This window comes from Entelurus aequoreus, linkage group LG10 (assembly GCF_033978785.1).
Source record: "Entelurus aequoreus isolate RoL-2023_Sb linkage group LG10, RoL_Eaeq_v1.1, whole genome shotgun sequence".
Classification (NCBI taxonomy): domain Eukaryota; kingdom Metazoa; phylum Chordata; class Actinopteri; order Syngnathiformes; family Syngnathidae; genus Entelurus; species Entelurus aequoreus.
This window is the reverse complement of record NC_084740.1, coordinates 24,249,034-24,261,929: the sequence shown is the minus strand read 5'-3', so window position 1 is coordinate 24,261,929 and position 12,896 is coordinate 24,249,034. Positions and strand designations below refer to the sequence as shown.

The 12,896-nt window shown below is 38.8% G+C and overlaps 1 long non-coding RNA gene across 6 annotated transcripts in view; it reads right to left on the bottom strand.

Moving 5' to 3' along the window:
* The window catches only part of LOC133658395 (uncharacterized), a 148,102-nt gene that overhangs the window by 95,553 nt on the left and 39,653 nt on the right, over positions 1-12,896 (bottom strand). The window lies entirely within an intron of this gene.

The window sequence follows — 12,896 nt, the reverse complement described above, 5'->3', positions numbered from 1 at the left end:
TGAAGACATGCGCAGTGGAACCTCTCATTCTGCTGAAAATAAACCGACGGCACGCTTTGTGTGGACAGTCATGTGACTTCACACGAGCAGCAAAGTTGCCAAGGTGGCGGTTTTATGACGTGTTTGAGTCCATTTTCCATCAACCCTGCAAACGATTCCTGTTTGTTTTATGCATACAATAAAGTCTATATAAGATCGGACACAATCGCTGATGATGGTTCGGATTAGGGTTGCGAGATATACAATATGACTGCTATAAATTTGGCTGACAATCCAGCTTTTAATATGATTGTTGTATCGTGATAATGCACATTGATGACACATTCTAGCTGTGTCCTGCAAATTTGATAGCGACAAGCAAACAAACGTGTTCTCAACGCACTGTGCAGCATTCTCGCTAGCGGCTAGCATCCCCCCAACATTGCAAAGACACTTTTAGGTCAGCAATCCTCGCCTCCATGGTGGAAAATAAACTATTATTCTTACAAGTTACATTATCACTGGATAACAGAGTGTGGCTCGGTTGGAAGAGCGGCCATGCCAGCAACTTGAGGGTTCCAGGTTCGATCCCCGCTCCCGCCATCTTAGTCACTGCTGTTGTGTCTTTGGGCAATACACTTTACGCACTTGCTCCCAGTGACACGCACACAGTTTTAAATGTAGCTTAAAGATGTAGATAATGGGTTTCATTATGGAAAGGGCTTTGAGTCTCTAGCGAAAAGCGCTATATAAATATAATTCACTTCACTTCACTACAGACCGTGGGATGATATGCTAAGATAGAGCTCTTGAATAAACAAAAGTGGGCAGATCGATACAAATATCAACAGTAACAATACCAAGTATAGTATCAGTATATGGTCGATTATACAGTGGTTAGATCAATACTTTGTATTATCAAAATAATCTTTTGTTGTTTTTATTATTGTTTACAAACTCAGGAAACAGCAGGACTTAAGGGCAAAAACCAAATGATTTAAATCAAAGCCAATAATAGGAAATAAATCAATATTTAATTCATATTTTTGCAATGTGTTTTTGTCTAATTATAATAGTGATCAAAAATGTAATAATTCAATGATCTTAAAAATTTGAAGTATCGGTATAAGCATTAATATAAGCGACACTTCCCCTGTACCCAAATTTGTAGTATTAACCAAAACTAACAAAGTATCCTAACAGAAGAATAAGTGCCTATAACACTTTAACAGAAGTATGTATAGAAACATGTTACAACAGAAAATAACCAGATATTAACAGTAAACTAGCAAGTAGATTAATAACAGTTTTGACAAAATAATACTACCAGGTATGATGCAATATTCTACCGCATACGTCAGCAGCTAAATTAAGAGTCTTTGTAACCTGCTTTGACATTGTATATACCAAACATTATATTATGATGTACATCGTTACTGCAGGAGACTGCAATATATATTGGAATATAGATTTTAGGACATGTCGCCTAATCCTAGTTTGGATTTTACAATAACTATTACCATAAGAAAGCATTGATCATTGTATTGTTATGTGGAATTGAGTTACCTAAACAGTCAAATAAAGAATCCACCATGGGGCCACAAAAAGTTGTGAGTGCGAGCATTTTGATAAAGAAGGTGATAAACACTAAGGTGATCTCAAATTGAACCCCGATCGAAAAGTAATTGAAAGGTAGATCATTGATGAGCCTTTTGTCTGCTTTTGTGTATTGCTGCACCATGTTGGGGACATTCAGGACTGCAGTTGTCTGTGGCTTCATGTCAATATTTTCCTGTACTTATTTTACTGATGCATGTTTTTGTTTTTTTTGTTTATATATATATATATATATATATATATATATATATATATATATATATATATATATATATATATATATATATATATATATATATATACATATATATATATATATATATATATATATATATATATATATATATATATATATATATATATATATATATATATGTGTGTGTGTGTGTGTGTGTGTGTGTGTGTGTGTGTGTGTGTGTGTGTGTGTGTGTGTGTGTGTGCGCATGGGTTAATTTGCTTAGGGGAGAAAAAAAAGAATATTTGACATGTGCTTAAAGTCCACGAGGCTCTCCCCTCTTTGCTCATGGGCGTCTTCAATATAAGGGAAAATAAATGTTAAAAGTTAATTTGTCCATTTCAGTCATCATTTAAATGTATTTTGCATTGTTTTCTGCATGTAAAATCACTTTATAGTATTGTCAGACCCTGCTGCACAGCATGTCCATGTTAATTAGTGAAAGTGACCAGATGGGGGCAGACATCTCCGTAAATCACAGCTGAAGGCTTCCTGGAGAGGAAGGAGAGTGTTGTTACGCAATCAACGCTGCCTCGTCTTTAAAAGGATAGACTGGCAAAGCAAAGGTGCACATATTGACAGGGGCCTCCTAATCTTGCTGCAGGAGCAGGAGCAGTTTAAACGTGTTGCTCAGCCTCAAAGGCATGTGTGCCAGATGCCCTCGTTTCTCTGTAAAGGGGCCCTCTTGTTCAAACGACAGCAGCTGAGAAGTGCTTTGGTAAGAGGAAAAGGAGTGGGTAGAGACCAAAGGGGGGACGGGGACATTTTAAAGACATAAAGGGGGTGTATGCATTTGTAGGGTCGGGTGCATAATGTGGCACACTTCTAAAACAGAGCAAACCTCCATGCTGCCACTAGTGTGTGATCCTAATACGCAGCGTGAGGCCTGCAGGCAGGGTGGGGGACGGACGGACAGGCTGCTTTTTACAGCGGGTGTGAAGGCACAGAGAGTGGGCGGGGCTGGCATGGGGATGGAGAGACAGCAGGTTGCCTTACAGGCGCTGATGCTGCAACGGGGGCCCAGCACAGGGGGAACGCACATGTCAAGACATTATTTGCTTTGTTGGTCTCTGCGTGCATGATAATAAAGTCGCTGCCAAGATATCGTTTCATGCAGAATGACCACCTGCCCCTTAAACTAATCAGGGCATTAACTCTGTTTAAAGAGGAACTGCACTTTTTTTTTTTTTTTCCCTATCATTCACAATTCATATGTGAGACAAGAACATACATGTTTTTCTTTTATGTATGCATTCTAAGTTGTAATAAAAATAAAAATAAAAGTCTGCTAACAATGCCGCCTACAGTATAATACGCTCTAAAAATCATCCAAACACCTCCATCAAGGTTTTATATACACGCTGTAATTATATATGTAATGTAGTAACAATCATATTCATAATAACATGTAATTTTTACATATTTTTCTCATTTGCATATGGCGCCGCATTAATTTCATGGACGCACCACACAATGTTTGTTTCCTTCAACAACAACACTCACTACGTTTTCATGCACTAAATTAGTCTGATTTCTCAATGAATATGTTTTTTTGTACAAAACCGAAAACCAGTGAAGTTGGCATGTTGTGTAATTCGGAAGTAAAAACAGAATACAATGATTTGCAAATCCTCTTCAACATATATTCAATTGAATAAACGGCAAAGACAAGATATTTAATGTTCGAACTGAAAAACAAATTATTTTTTTTTGCAAATAATCATTAACTTAGAATTTATTGGCAGCAACGCATTGCAAAAAAGTTGGCAAAGGGGCGTTTTTACCACTGTGTTACATGGCCTTTCCTTTTAACAACACTCAGAAAACGTTTGGGAACTGAGGAGACCAATTTTTGAAGCTTTTCAGGTGGAATTATTTCCCATTCTTTCCCATTGTGGTATTTTAGGCTTCATATTGCGCCACACATTTTCAATGGGAGACACGTCTGGACTACAGGCTAGTACCTGCACTCTTTTACTATGAAGCCACACTGTTGTAACACGTGGCTTGGCATTGTCTTGCTAAAATAAGCAGGGGCGTCCATGATAACTTTGCTTGAATGGCAACATATGTTGCTCCAAAACCTGTATGTACCTTTCAGCATTAATGGTGCCTTCACAGATGTGTAAATTAGCCATGCCTTGGGCACTAATACACCCCCATACCATCGCAGATGCTGGGTTTTGAACTTTGCGCCTATAACATTCCGGATGGTTCTTTTCCTCTTTGGTCCGGAGGACAAGACGTCCACAGTTTCCAAGAACAATTTGAAATGTGGACTCGTCAGACCACAGAACACTTTTACACTTTGCATCAGTCCATCATGAGCTCGGGCCCAGCGAAGCCGGACGCGTTTCTGGGTGTTGTTGATAAATGGCTTTAGCTTTGCATAGTACAGTTTTAACTTGCACTTACAGATGTAGCGAAAAACTGTAGTTAATGACAGTGGTTTTCTGAAGTGTTCCTGAGCCAATGTGGTGATATCCTTTACCCACTGATGTCGGTTTTTGATGCAGTACCGCCTGAGGGATCAAAGGTCACAGGCATTCAATGTTGGTTTTTCAGCCTTGCTGTTTACGTGCAGTGATTTCTCCAGATTCTCTGAACCTTTTGATGATATTACGGACCGTAGATGGTGAAAGCCCTAAATTCCTTGCAATAGCTGGTTGAGAAATGTTGTTCTTAAACAATTTGCTTTGGCATTTGTTCACAAAGTGGTGACCCTCTCCCCATCCTCGTTTGTGAATGACGGAGCATTTCATGGAAGCTGCTTTTATACCCCATCATGGCACCCACCTGTTCCCAATTAGCCTGTTCACCTGTGGGATGTTCCAAATAAGTGTTTGATGAGCATTTCATCCACTTTCTCAGTCATTTTTGCCACTTGTGCCAGCTTTTTTAAAACATGTTCCAGGCATAAAATTCCAAAAGAGCTAATATTTGCAAAAAATAACAAAGTTTTACAGTTGGAACATTAAGTATCTTGTCTTTGCAGTCTATTCAATTGAATATAGGTTGAAAAGGATTTGCAAATTATTATCTGTTTTTATATACGATTTACACAACGTGCCAACTTCACTGCTTTTGGGTTTTGTATTTACACACCTACATGTGAAGTCCCAGTATTCATGCACACTAGGGATGGGCGATAACACACTTTTAGGATTCGATACGATACCGATACCTTTTCTTGCATTTTCATCTATACCGATATCGATATCGATACCATTAATTTCTTATTGGCAATTTTTGTCAGTCAAAAATATTATTACTATTGTTATTATTTAAGAAAAATCACAAGACAAATACAGACCATTTATACCACATTCATTATGGTCAATATATAATAAAAGTAAAATAAATAACAAATATGAAAAATTAATTAAATATAAACAAAAATATACACATTTTCACTTTTCTTATTTCTCAAAAAAATAGTCTTGGTAGAAAAAGCTTTAAAAAACATTTATTCATAACAATGTTATGTTTCAAACCTCTTTGTGGAAGTAAACTTATAACACTTCTCTGAAGCAAAGTCAATAATTTCCTTATCACAATAAACTAGGATTTCCTTGTCCTATAAACCTGCATACGAAAGACAGTTCCCTGAGAAAATGAACTTGGAAAAATTATCTACAAAAATGTCTGACATGTTTAGTGTACTCGAGATATGTCGTCACACGTCACACTTTACTGAAGTCTCAGATTGCTGTTCAGGAAAAGTAACAACGCTGTCGGCTGGCTGTGTGTGTGTTGCACGTTGACGACGCTCATTCGCTGTCTCCTGTGACGTGACTGGGCCAGCTCTATACTCTGCCAGGTACAGGGGTGTCCCAGCACATAGTAAGTTAAGTAAGTAATCAAAAACATCTGAAAGTGATGCTTGCACCCCCCACACGCCGTTTTTTGGTTTATATCGATACTTTTTTCAGAAAAGTGATGCCAAATGAGTAGCGTGTGAGTATCGATATATCGATACCACAGGATCGATACGCACATACCTAATGCACACTCTCTAACGCGACTATTGGTCATACGCCATGTGCCTGTACACTGGGGGGCGCTCATTTTTCCTTTTGCCGCAGGTAGATGTATTGCTTTGTCGGTTGACCTATGACGTCACACCAGTCATCTGCAGCTCCTTACACGTCAACAGCCTCTGTCTTGTACCTGATGTTCGCTTAATATTGGCACAGATTAGAAATATTCCGTCTCTGATGTCTATGTTCATGTTAAATAGCAGACAGCATCAAGAAATGATCTCATATTGCGGCACAAACATGAAGCTACTATCAAGAAGGTCATAGAGCCAATGCAGGTCCGAAGCAAAGAAAGACCGGTGGAAGAGAGATTTTAAAAGGAATTTTCGGACAAAGAATCATGGAAACAAAACTTTCTAATGTCTCGGCGTTAATTCATAAGGCTCTGTGGATTGATGGAAGAAGTTTTAAGTCTGAAAGAAAAGACCGTTTGTGCCCCAACTGATAATGTTCCAGATGAAGGTTGCTCTTGTTCTGGACTATCTTGCCAGTTGTGTGGAAAACAAAGTTATTGGAGTGCACAAATGCAGCGTGAAGAGGTTTGTGTAATCTTTATTATTCTCCTTTAAAGGCCTACTGAAACCCACTACTACCGACCACGCAGTCTGATAGTTTATATATCAATGATGAAATCTTAACATTGCAACACATGCCAATACGGCCGGGTTAACTTATAAAGTGCAATTTTAAATTTCCCGCTAAACTTCCGGTTGAAAACGTCTATGTATGATGACGTATGCGCATGACGTCAATCGTTGAAACTGAAGTTTCATTGAATCCAATACAAAAAGCTCTGTTTTCATCTCAAAATTCCACAGTATTCTGGACATCGTGTTGGTGAGTCTTTTGCAATTTGTTTAATGAACAATGAAGACTGCAAAGAAGAAAGTTGTAGGTGGGATCGGTGTATTGGCGGCGGCTACAGCAACACAACCAGGAGGACTTAGTTGGATAGCAGACGCGCTACCATGAGTACAGCTTTGGTTTCCAAACATTTGATCGCTTGCCCGTACGTGTGTGTTGCTATGTGCATGTCACGTACGTAACTTTGGGGAAATATATGTTTCTTGCCGACTCTGATGGCGGCCGGGGTGTCGTCGAAAGCTACAACGCCCGCCGCCGCACCCCTGTCCTCACCTTGACTTCCTCCGTCTCCGGGCCGCCGACCGCATCGATGATCGGGTGAAGAAGTCCTTCGTCGCGCCGTCGATCGCTGGAACGCAGGTGAGCACGGGTCATGATGAGCAGATGAGAGCTGGCGTAGGTGGATAGCTAATGTTTTTAGCCTAGCTCTGTCGAAGTCCCGTAGCTAAGTTAGCTTCAATGGCGTCGTTAGCAACAGCATTGTTAAGCTTTGCCAGGCTGGAAAGCATTAACCGTGTGGTTACAGGTCCAGTGTTTAATAGTATTGTTGATTTTCTGTCTATCCTTCCAGTCAGGGGCTTATTTTGTCTGTTTCTATATGCAGTTAAGCACGATGCTATCACGTTAGCTCCGTAGCTAAAGTGTTTCGCCGATGTATTGTCGTGGAGATAAAAGTCACTGTGAATGTCCATTTCGCGTTCTCGACTCTCATTTTCAAGAGGATATAGTATCCGAGGTGGTTTAAAATACAAATCCGTGATCCACAATAGAAAAAGGAGAGAGTGTGGAATCCAATGAGCCCTTGTACCAAAGTTACGGTCAGAGCGAAAAAAGATACGTCCTGCACTGCACTCTAGTCCTTCACTCTGACGTTCTTCATCCACGAATCTTTCATCCTGGCTCAAATGAATGGGGAAATCGACGCTTTCTCGGTCCGAATCGCTCTCGCTGCATTGAAAACAATGGGGAAATAGGAGGAGCCTTTCAACCTGCGACGTCACGCTACTTCCGGTACAGGCAAGGTTTTTTTATCAGCGACTAAAAGTTGCGAACTTTATCGTCGATGTTCTCTACTGAATCCTTTCAGCAAAAATATGGCAATATCGCGAAATGATCAAGTATGACACATAGAATGGATCTGCTATCCCCGTTTAAATAAAAATAAATCATTTCAATAGGCCTTTAATATACCTGCTTCATTCTCTTCCATCTCATTCGTATTTCGTTCAGGAGTCCGAATTCAGCCGGCATTCTATATTTATTTCACTACCTTCTTAGAATAATCTCTGTTTGTTTTTTTTCTCCCATCGATGCAGTTAAGAATGTTACCTTCTTTTAATTTGTGAAGCAAATAAACAGTCTCCTCTTCATTACAATTGTTGCCTATGTTTTTATTGAATGGTGTCTGCTTCCGGACTATATCCCACGCGTTGAGACTGGCGCATGCGCGATACGAAGGGTGCCCTTCGGCGGCCTTCGAGAGATCTGGTTTCCAATTGCATTATTCAGATGTGCTAGTCCGACTTTTCAAAAAACCGAACATGATCAGATTAAGGTGTTTCCATCTGTTATAGGATGCTTATTTACAGCCAAACTATTTGAGAAATCAGACTAATTTAGTGCATGGACACGTACTGACTGATTAAAACTCACAAGACTTCATGAGAGACAACAAACATAATTAAACAAACAGTGTACAATGTTGACACTAGAATGCGAACTGATAGTATGTTGATATTTTCCCGTTTAGATGAAGAATTATTCATAATCCACACAAAGGGTTAAAACATTTTTTGCCACAACAGGGTCTTTCGCTTGTCTTTCTTGCCCTCTGCAGGTATAAATTGGATTTAAAAGTTGAGAAAATGGCCACAACCTTCTACTATCAAAGTGAGAGGCATTATTTATAATCTAAAATAAACTTTCACAGGGTAACAGGCGATGTATGAACTCCCCAGCTGATGGTGTCAATATAAAGGCATAAACTAGTTATCTCTCTGTGGTACTGTAAAATGCACCGCTATAATAAGGCATTTAATAATATCGCTAATACATGGTTAATATTCAGGTCATGAATTGTTAAACGGCGCTTTTTGGATGTTTTTTAATAGGCTTTATGGGCGCAGTAGAGACTCTACCATTGAATACATTACATTGTTGGCTGACTTTTATTTATGAGTTCAAATGAATTAAAAAAGACATATGCGTTCTTGTCTTTCATAAGGATTGTGAATGATAGGCAAAATTCCAGAAAAAGTGCATTTCCCCTTTAAATAGTGTGTTTTTATGTTAGGATAATGAAAATCATAATAAATGAAAAGACGTTTGTCTGTATGAGCCTTACCAGTCTAAGTCACCAGTGAGCCCAAAGCGGTATAGAAAATGACTGCATGAATAATGTGACCTGGAACCTAAACGTCTTCCTGACAAAAGAGCTCCAAATGTGTGGTTAAACTTTAAAATTAGCCAGTTTATAATTCATTATATTGTTCACCTAAGCTACAGGTGCCAAACCTGAGGGCTGTGGGCCCGCCACATCATTTTCTGTGGTTTTTGAAAGGCTGGGAATAATGTGCGTCAATAAAGCATGTCAACTTACTAAATATAATAATTCTAGGGATATTCAGATCAGGGTTTTATGATGCTGATTCCTATACAAATCATGAGATCATTAGTAAGATCGGCAAATACCGATATCAAACACATGTATTAACTGTACATGTTTTCATTGTAAGTGCTATTAACAGTAGGGCTGTGAATCTTTGAGGACCACACAATTCAATTTGATTCTTGGGGGTATGGTTTCGGTTTCAGAATTGGTTCTAGATTCAAAATGATTCTCGATTCAGAATCAATACTTTTTAATAACATCGGATGCTAGTTCTATGATTACCTACCTTCCTCCAAAAAAAAAAAAGAAACAGCTGTGAAAAATGTCTCTATTACTCAAAATAAAACTTGTTTTATCTAATAAAATTCTACCCAAACATTTAATGAAGTCAAATACAAATAAGGTAACAAGAGAAGTATCACACACTTTTCTGTAGTAAGAAAAAAAATATGTACAGCAGATATGGGCATCTACATTAGCAATATGATTTGCCCGAGTGGCTAGACAAGGTATATAAAATAAAAATAATAATTAAAAAAATGTAAAACAATTTTTTAATTGTTTTTAATCGATACATTTTTTTGACACCCCTAATTGACAGTGTAGACATATAAACACAATATTTAGAATCTTTAAGTACATACAATTGTTTGAACAAAACAAAGTCAATAGTGCATAATAACTATACAAAAGCAAAAATTACTCCATTACTCATTTAAATATTTAGTTTTTTGCCCTCAAAGTCCTCCTGTGTCTAAGGAATTATTTCCTGAGTTTGTAAACTTAAAAATAGGACAAAAAAATTATTGAGAAAATAAAAATATATCCTTAATTATTTTGGGTCGATATACTGAGATAGGCTCCAGCACCCCCTGTCACCCCAAAAAGGGACAAGCGGTAGAAAATGGATGGATGGATACTGATACTACCTCTGGTTTCGACACCACCCATTTATGGATCAATCCGCCTTTCTTTTGTTCTGCTAACACAACAAAAATTGTTGTTATATTATCCTATCTTTACACTCTCATTAATCTTCTTATTAATTTATGTGGGCAGCACGGTGAATAGGGGTTAGTACGTGTGCCTCACAATACGAAGGTCCTGGGTTCGGGATCTTTCTGTGTGGAGTTTGCATGTTCTCTCCGTGGCTGCGTGGGTTCCCTCCGGGTACTCCGGCTTCCTCCCACCTCCAAAGACATGCACCTGGGGATAGGTTGATTGGCAACACTAAATTGGCCCTAGTGTGTGAACATGAGTGTGAATGTTGTCTGTCTATCTGTGTTGGCCCTGTGATGAGGTGGCGACATGTCCAGGGTGAACCCCGCCTACCGCTCATGTGCAGCTGAGATAGGCTCCAGCACCCTCCGTGACCTTGTAAGGGACAAGCGGTAGACAATGGATGGATTTCTAGCTTTCTGCTGTAAAACTACACTTCTTAAACCTTACTAAACACTTATTTCTTGGTGTTGTTTAAAGCTAGCTTAGCAGTTAGCTTAGCTATTAGTACGCCTGGTCCTGGCTTGCTTATACGTTTAGCTGTGTCCTCCACTGATAATGCTACTTGATAATGACACTTAAACTAGATTATGCAATTTATTTGCCATAATGGAGGTGATTATTATTCATTTCTCCACACTGTGTATGAGAACACATTATTAGCTGCTGGCCGCTTGTCAGCTGTTGGACCAAAAATAAATAGTGTCAGTCAGACGGGACCGGTGTTTGTGATCGGCTTTATAAGACATGAATCGGCAATGGCTGATCACATACTTTTAACAAAAATTGGCCGATACCTATTGGTGGATCCCTAATTTGTTTTATCAATTTTGACAGAAAATTGCATGTACTTCATGGACTTGCATATCTATTAAACCTTATTATCTCATAGAGCAACGATTGTTATACTATCAAATATTCCAAACATTGTTCATTACAATAAATATACTTAAAATATTTGCTAGTCACCTTGACTTATGATTTTAAAGCAAGTTATCCATCAATTTGCATGTACAAAAATATACGTAATAAATGCACAGGCTAAGGGTAAGACGATTATAAATGTATATTCATATATATTTACTGTTACAAGCGGCCCTCTGAGGGCAGCCATAACTTTGATTTGGCTCCCAAAACAAACGAGTTTGATTCCCCGATCTAAGCCATTTGCTTTCTTTTGCAGTCAGTTTGGACAGACAAATGACATATTTCAAAAAAAGGTTTTATGGTCTGATTTTTTTCCCCTATCAGCAAAAAATGCTACTTTAACAGAGGTCAGGTGTGGTTACTTTTAATTACAGGGGTGTCCAACTGGCAACCCCTGGCACATTGTAAAAATACATTTGTCCATTCTCCACACCGCTTGTCCTCAGTAGAGTCAGAGGTGAGCTGGAGCCTATCCCAGCTAACTTCAGGCAAAGACACGTATACTGTAGCAACCATTTACACTCACATTTACACACACCTTGTAACCTTTTTACACACACATACAAAAAAAAACAATATTATCAAAGTGCCCCCATTGCATCCATTGATTTTTCAGTATGCAGCTTAGGGCTGGGCGATATATCGATATACTCGATATACTCGATATATCGCGAGTTTGTCTCTGTGTGATATAGAAAATGACTATACTGTGATATTCGAGCATACGTTCTCACGCAGTTGCTTTTAGCTGCGGGCATTACACTACTACAGGCTCTTCCCACTCTTTCTTGTCTGTCCTTCTCAAAGACAGCAAGCGCACCTTCTTACATACTGTACGTCACATACTGTCACGTCATACGTCACATACGTATACGCCCTCGCGGAGCAGACAGGTAGCACCATGGGTAACGTTAGCTGTGATGCTAGCGGAGTGGTGCGAGCGGTAATACGAGAGAAAGAAGGTGCGAATCTGGTAACAAATAAAGGAATAATTAATTCCCAAGAAAAACAGCAGGGGGTCCATCGTCTGATAGTGGTTTGGCTTCAAGTGGGAATATGTCGAACAGACAACCGTAATTTGTCAAGTGTGGGGAAAAAGCATTGCTACAAAAAGTAGCATTACTGCTAATATGTAGCATCGTTTGAAAAGTCACCTGCTAGAGAATGAAGAGTGCTTACTCCGCATGTCAACATCTCCGTTCGGTGCCACACGCCCACACCATCAAAATGCTGAGGCAAACATTTCCAGATCAACACCGTATGAAAAAAAATGTCAACAACAAAAGGAGATAACGTCCGCAGGAACCTACCACATAGCGAAAGACGTACACAGTTTGATTTCCTATTATGCAGCTAATTTTTATTTGACAGTTATTGAAATATCTTGTGTGACATCATGCACTAAAGTGCACTTTATTTGTTTTAAACTATTGTAGTGGCGTTCTGTACAAAAAGTGCACTTTAATTTAGTGTTGTTATATGTCATCTTAGTGACATCATGCACAAAAGTGCACTAATAGCTTGTTTTAAAATGACTGACAATTTTGCACTTTCGGTTTTGGAAATGACATGAATGTTTGTGCCACTGCTTAATAACTGTTTAATAAATACAGTGTTGGTCAAT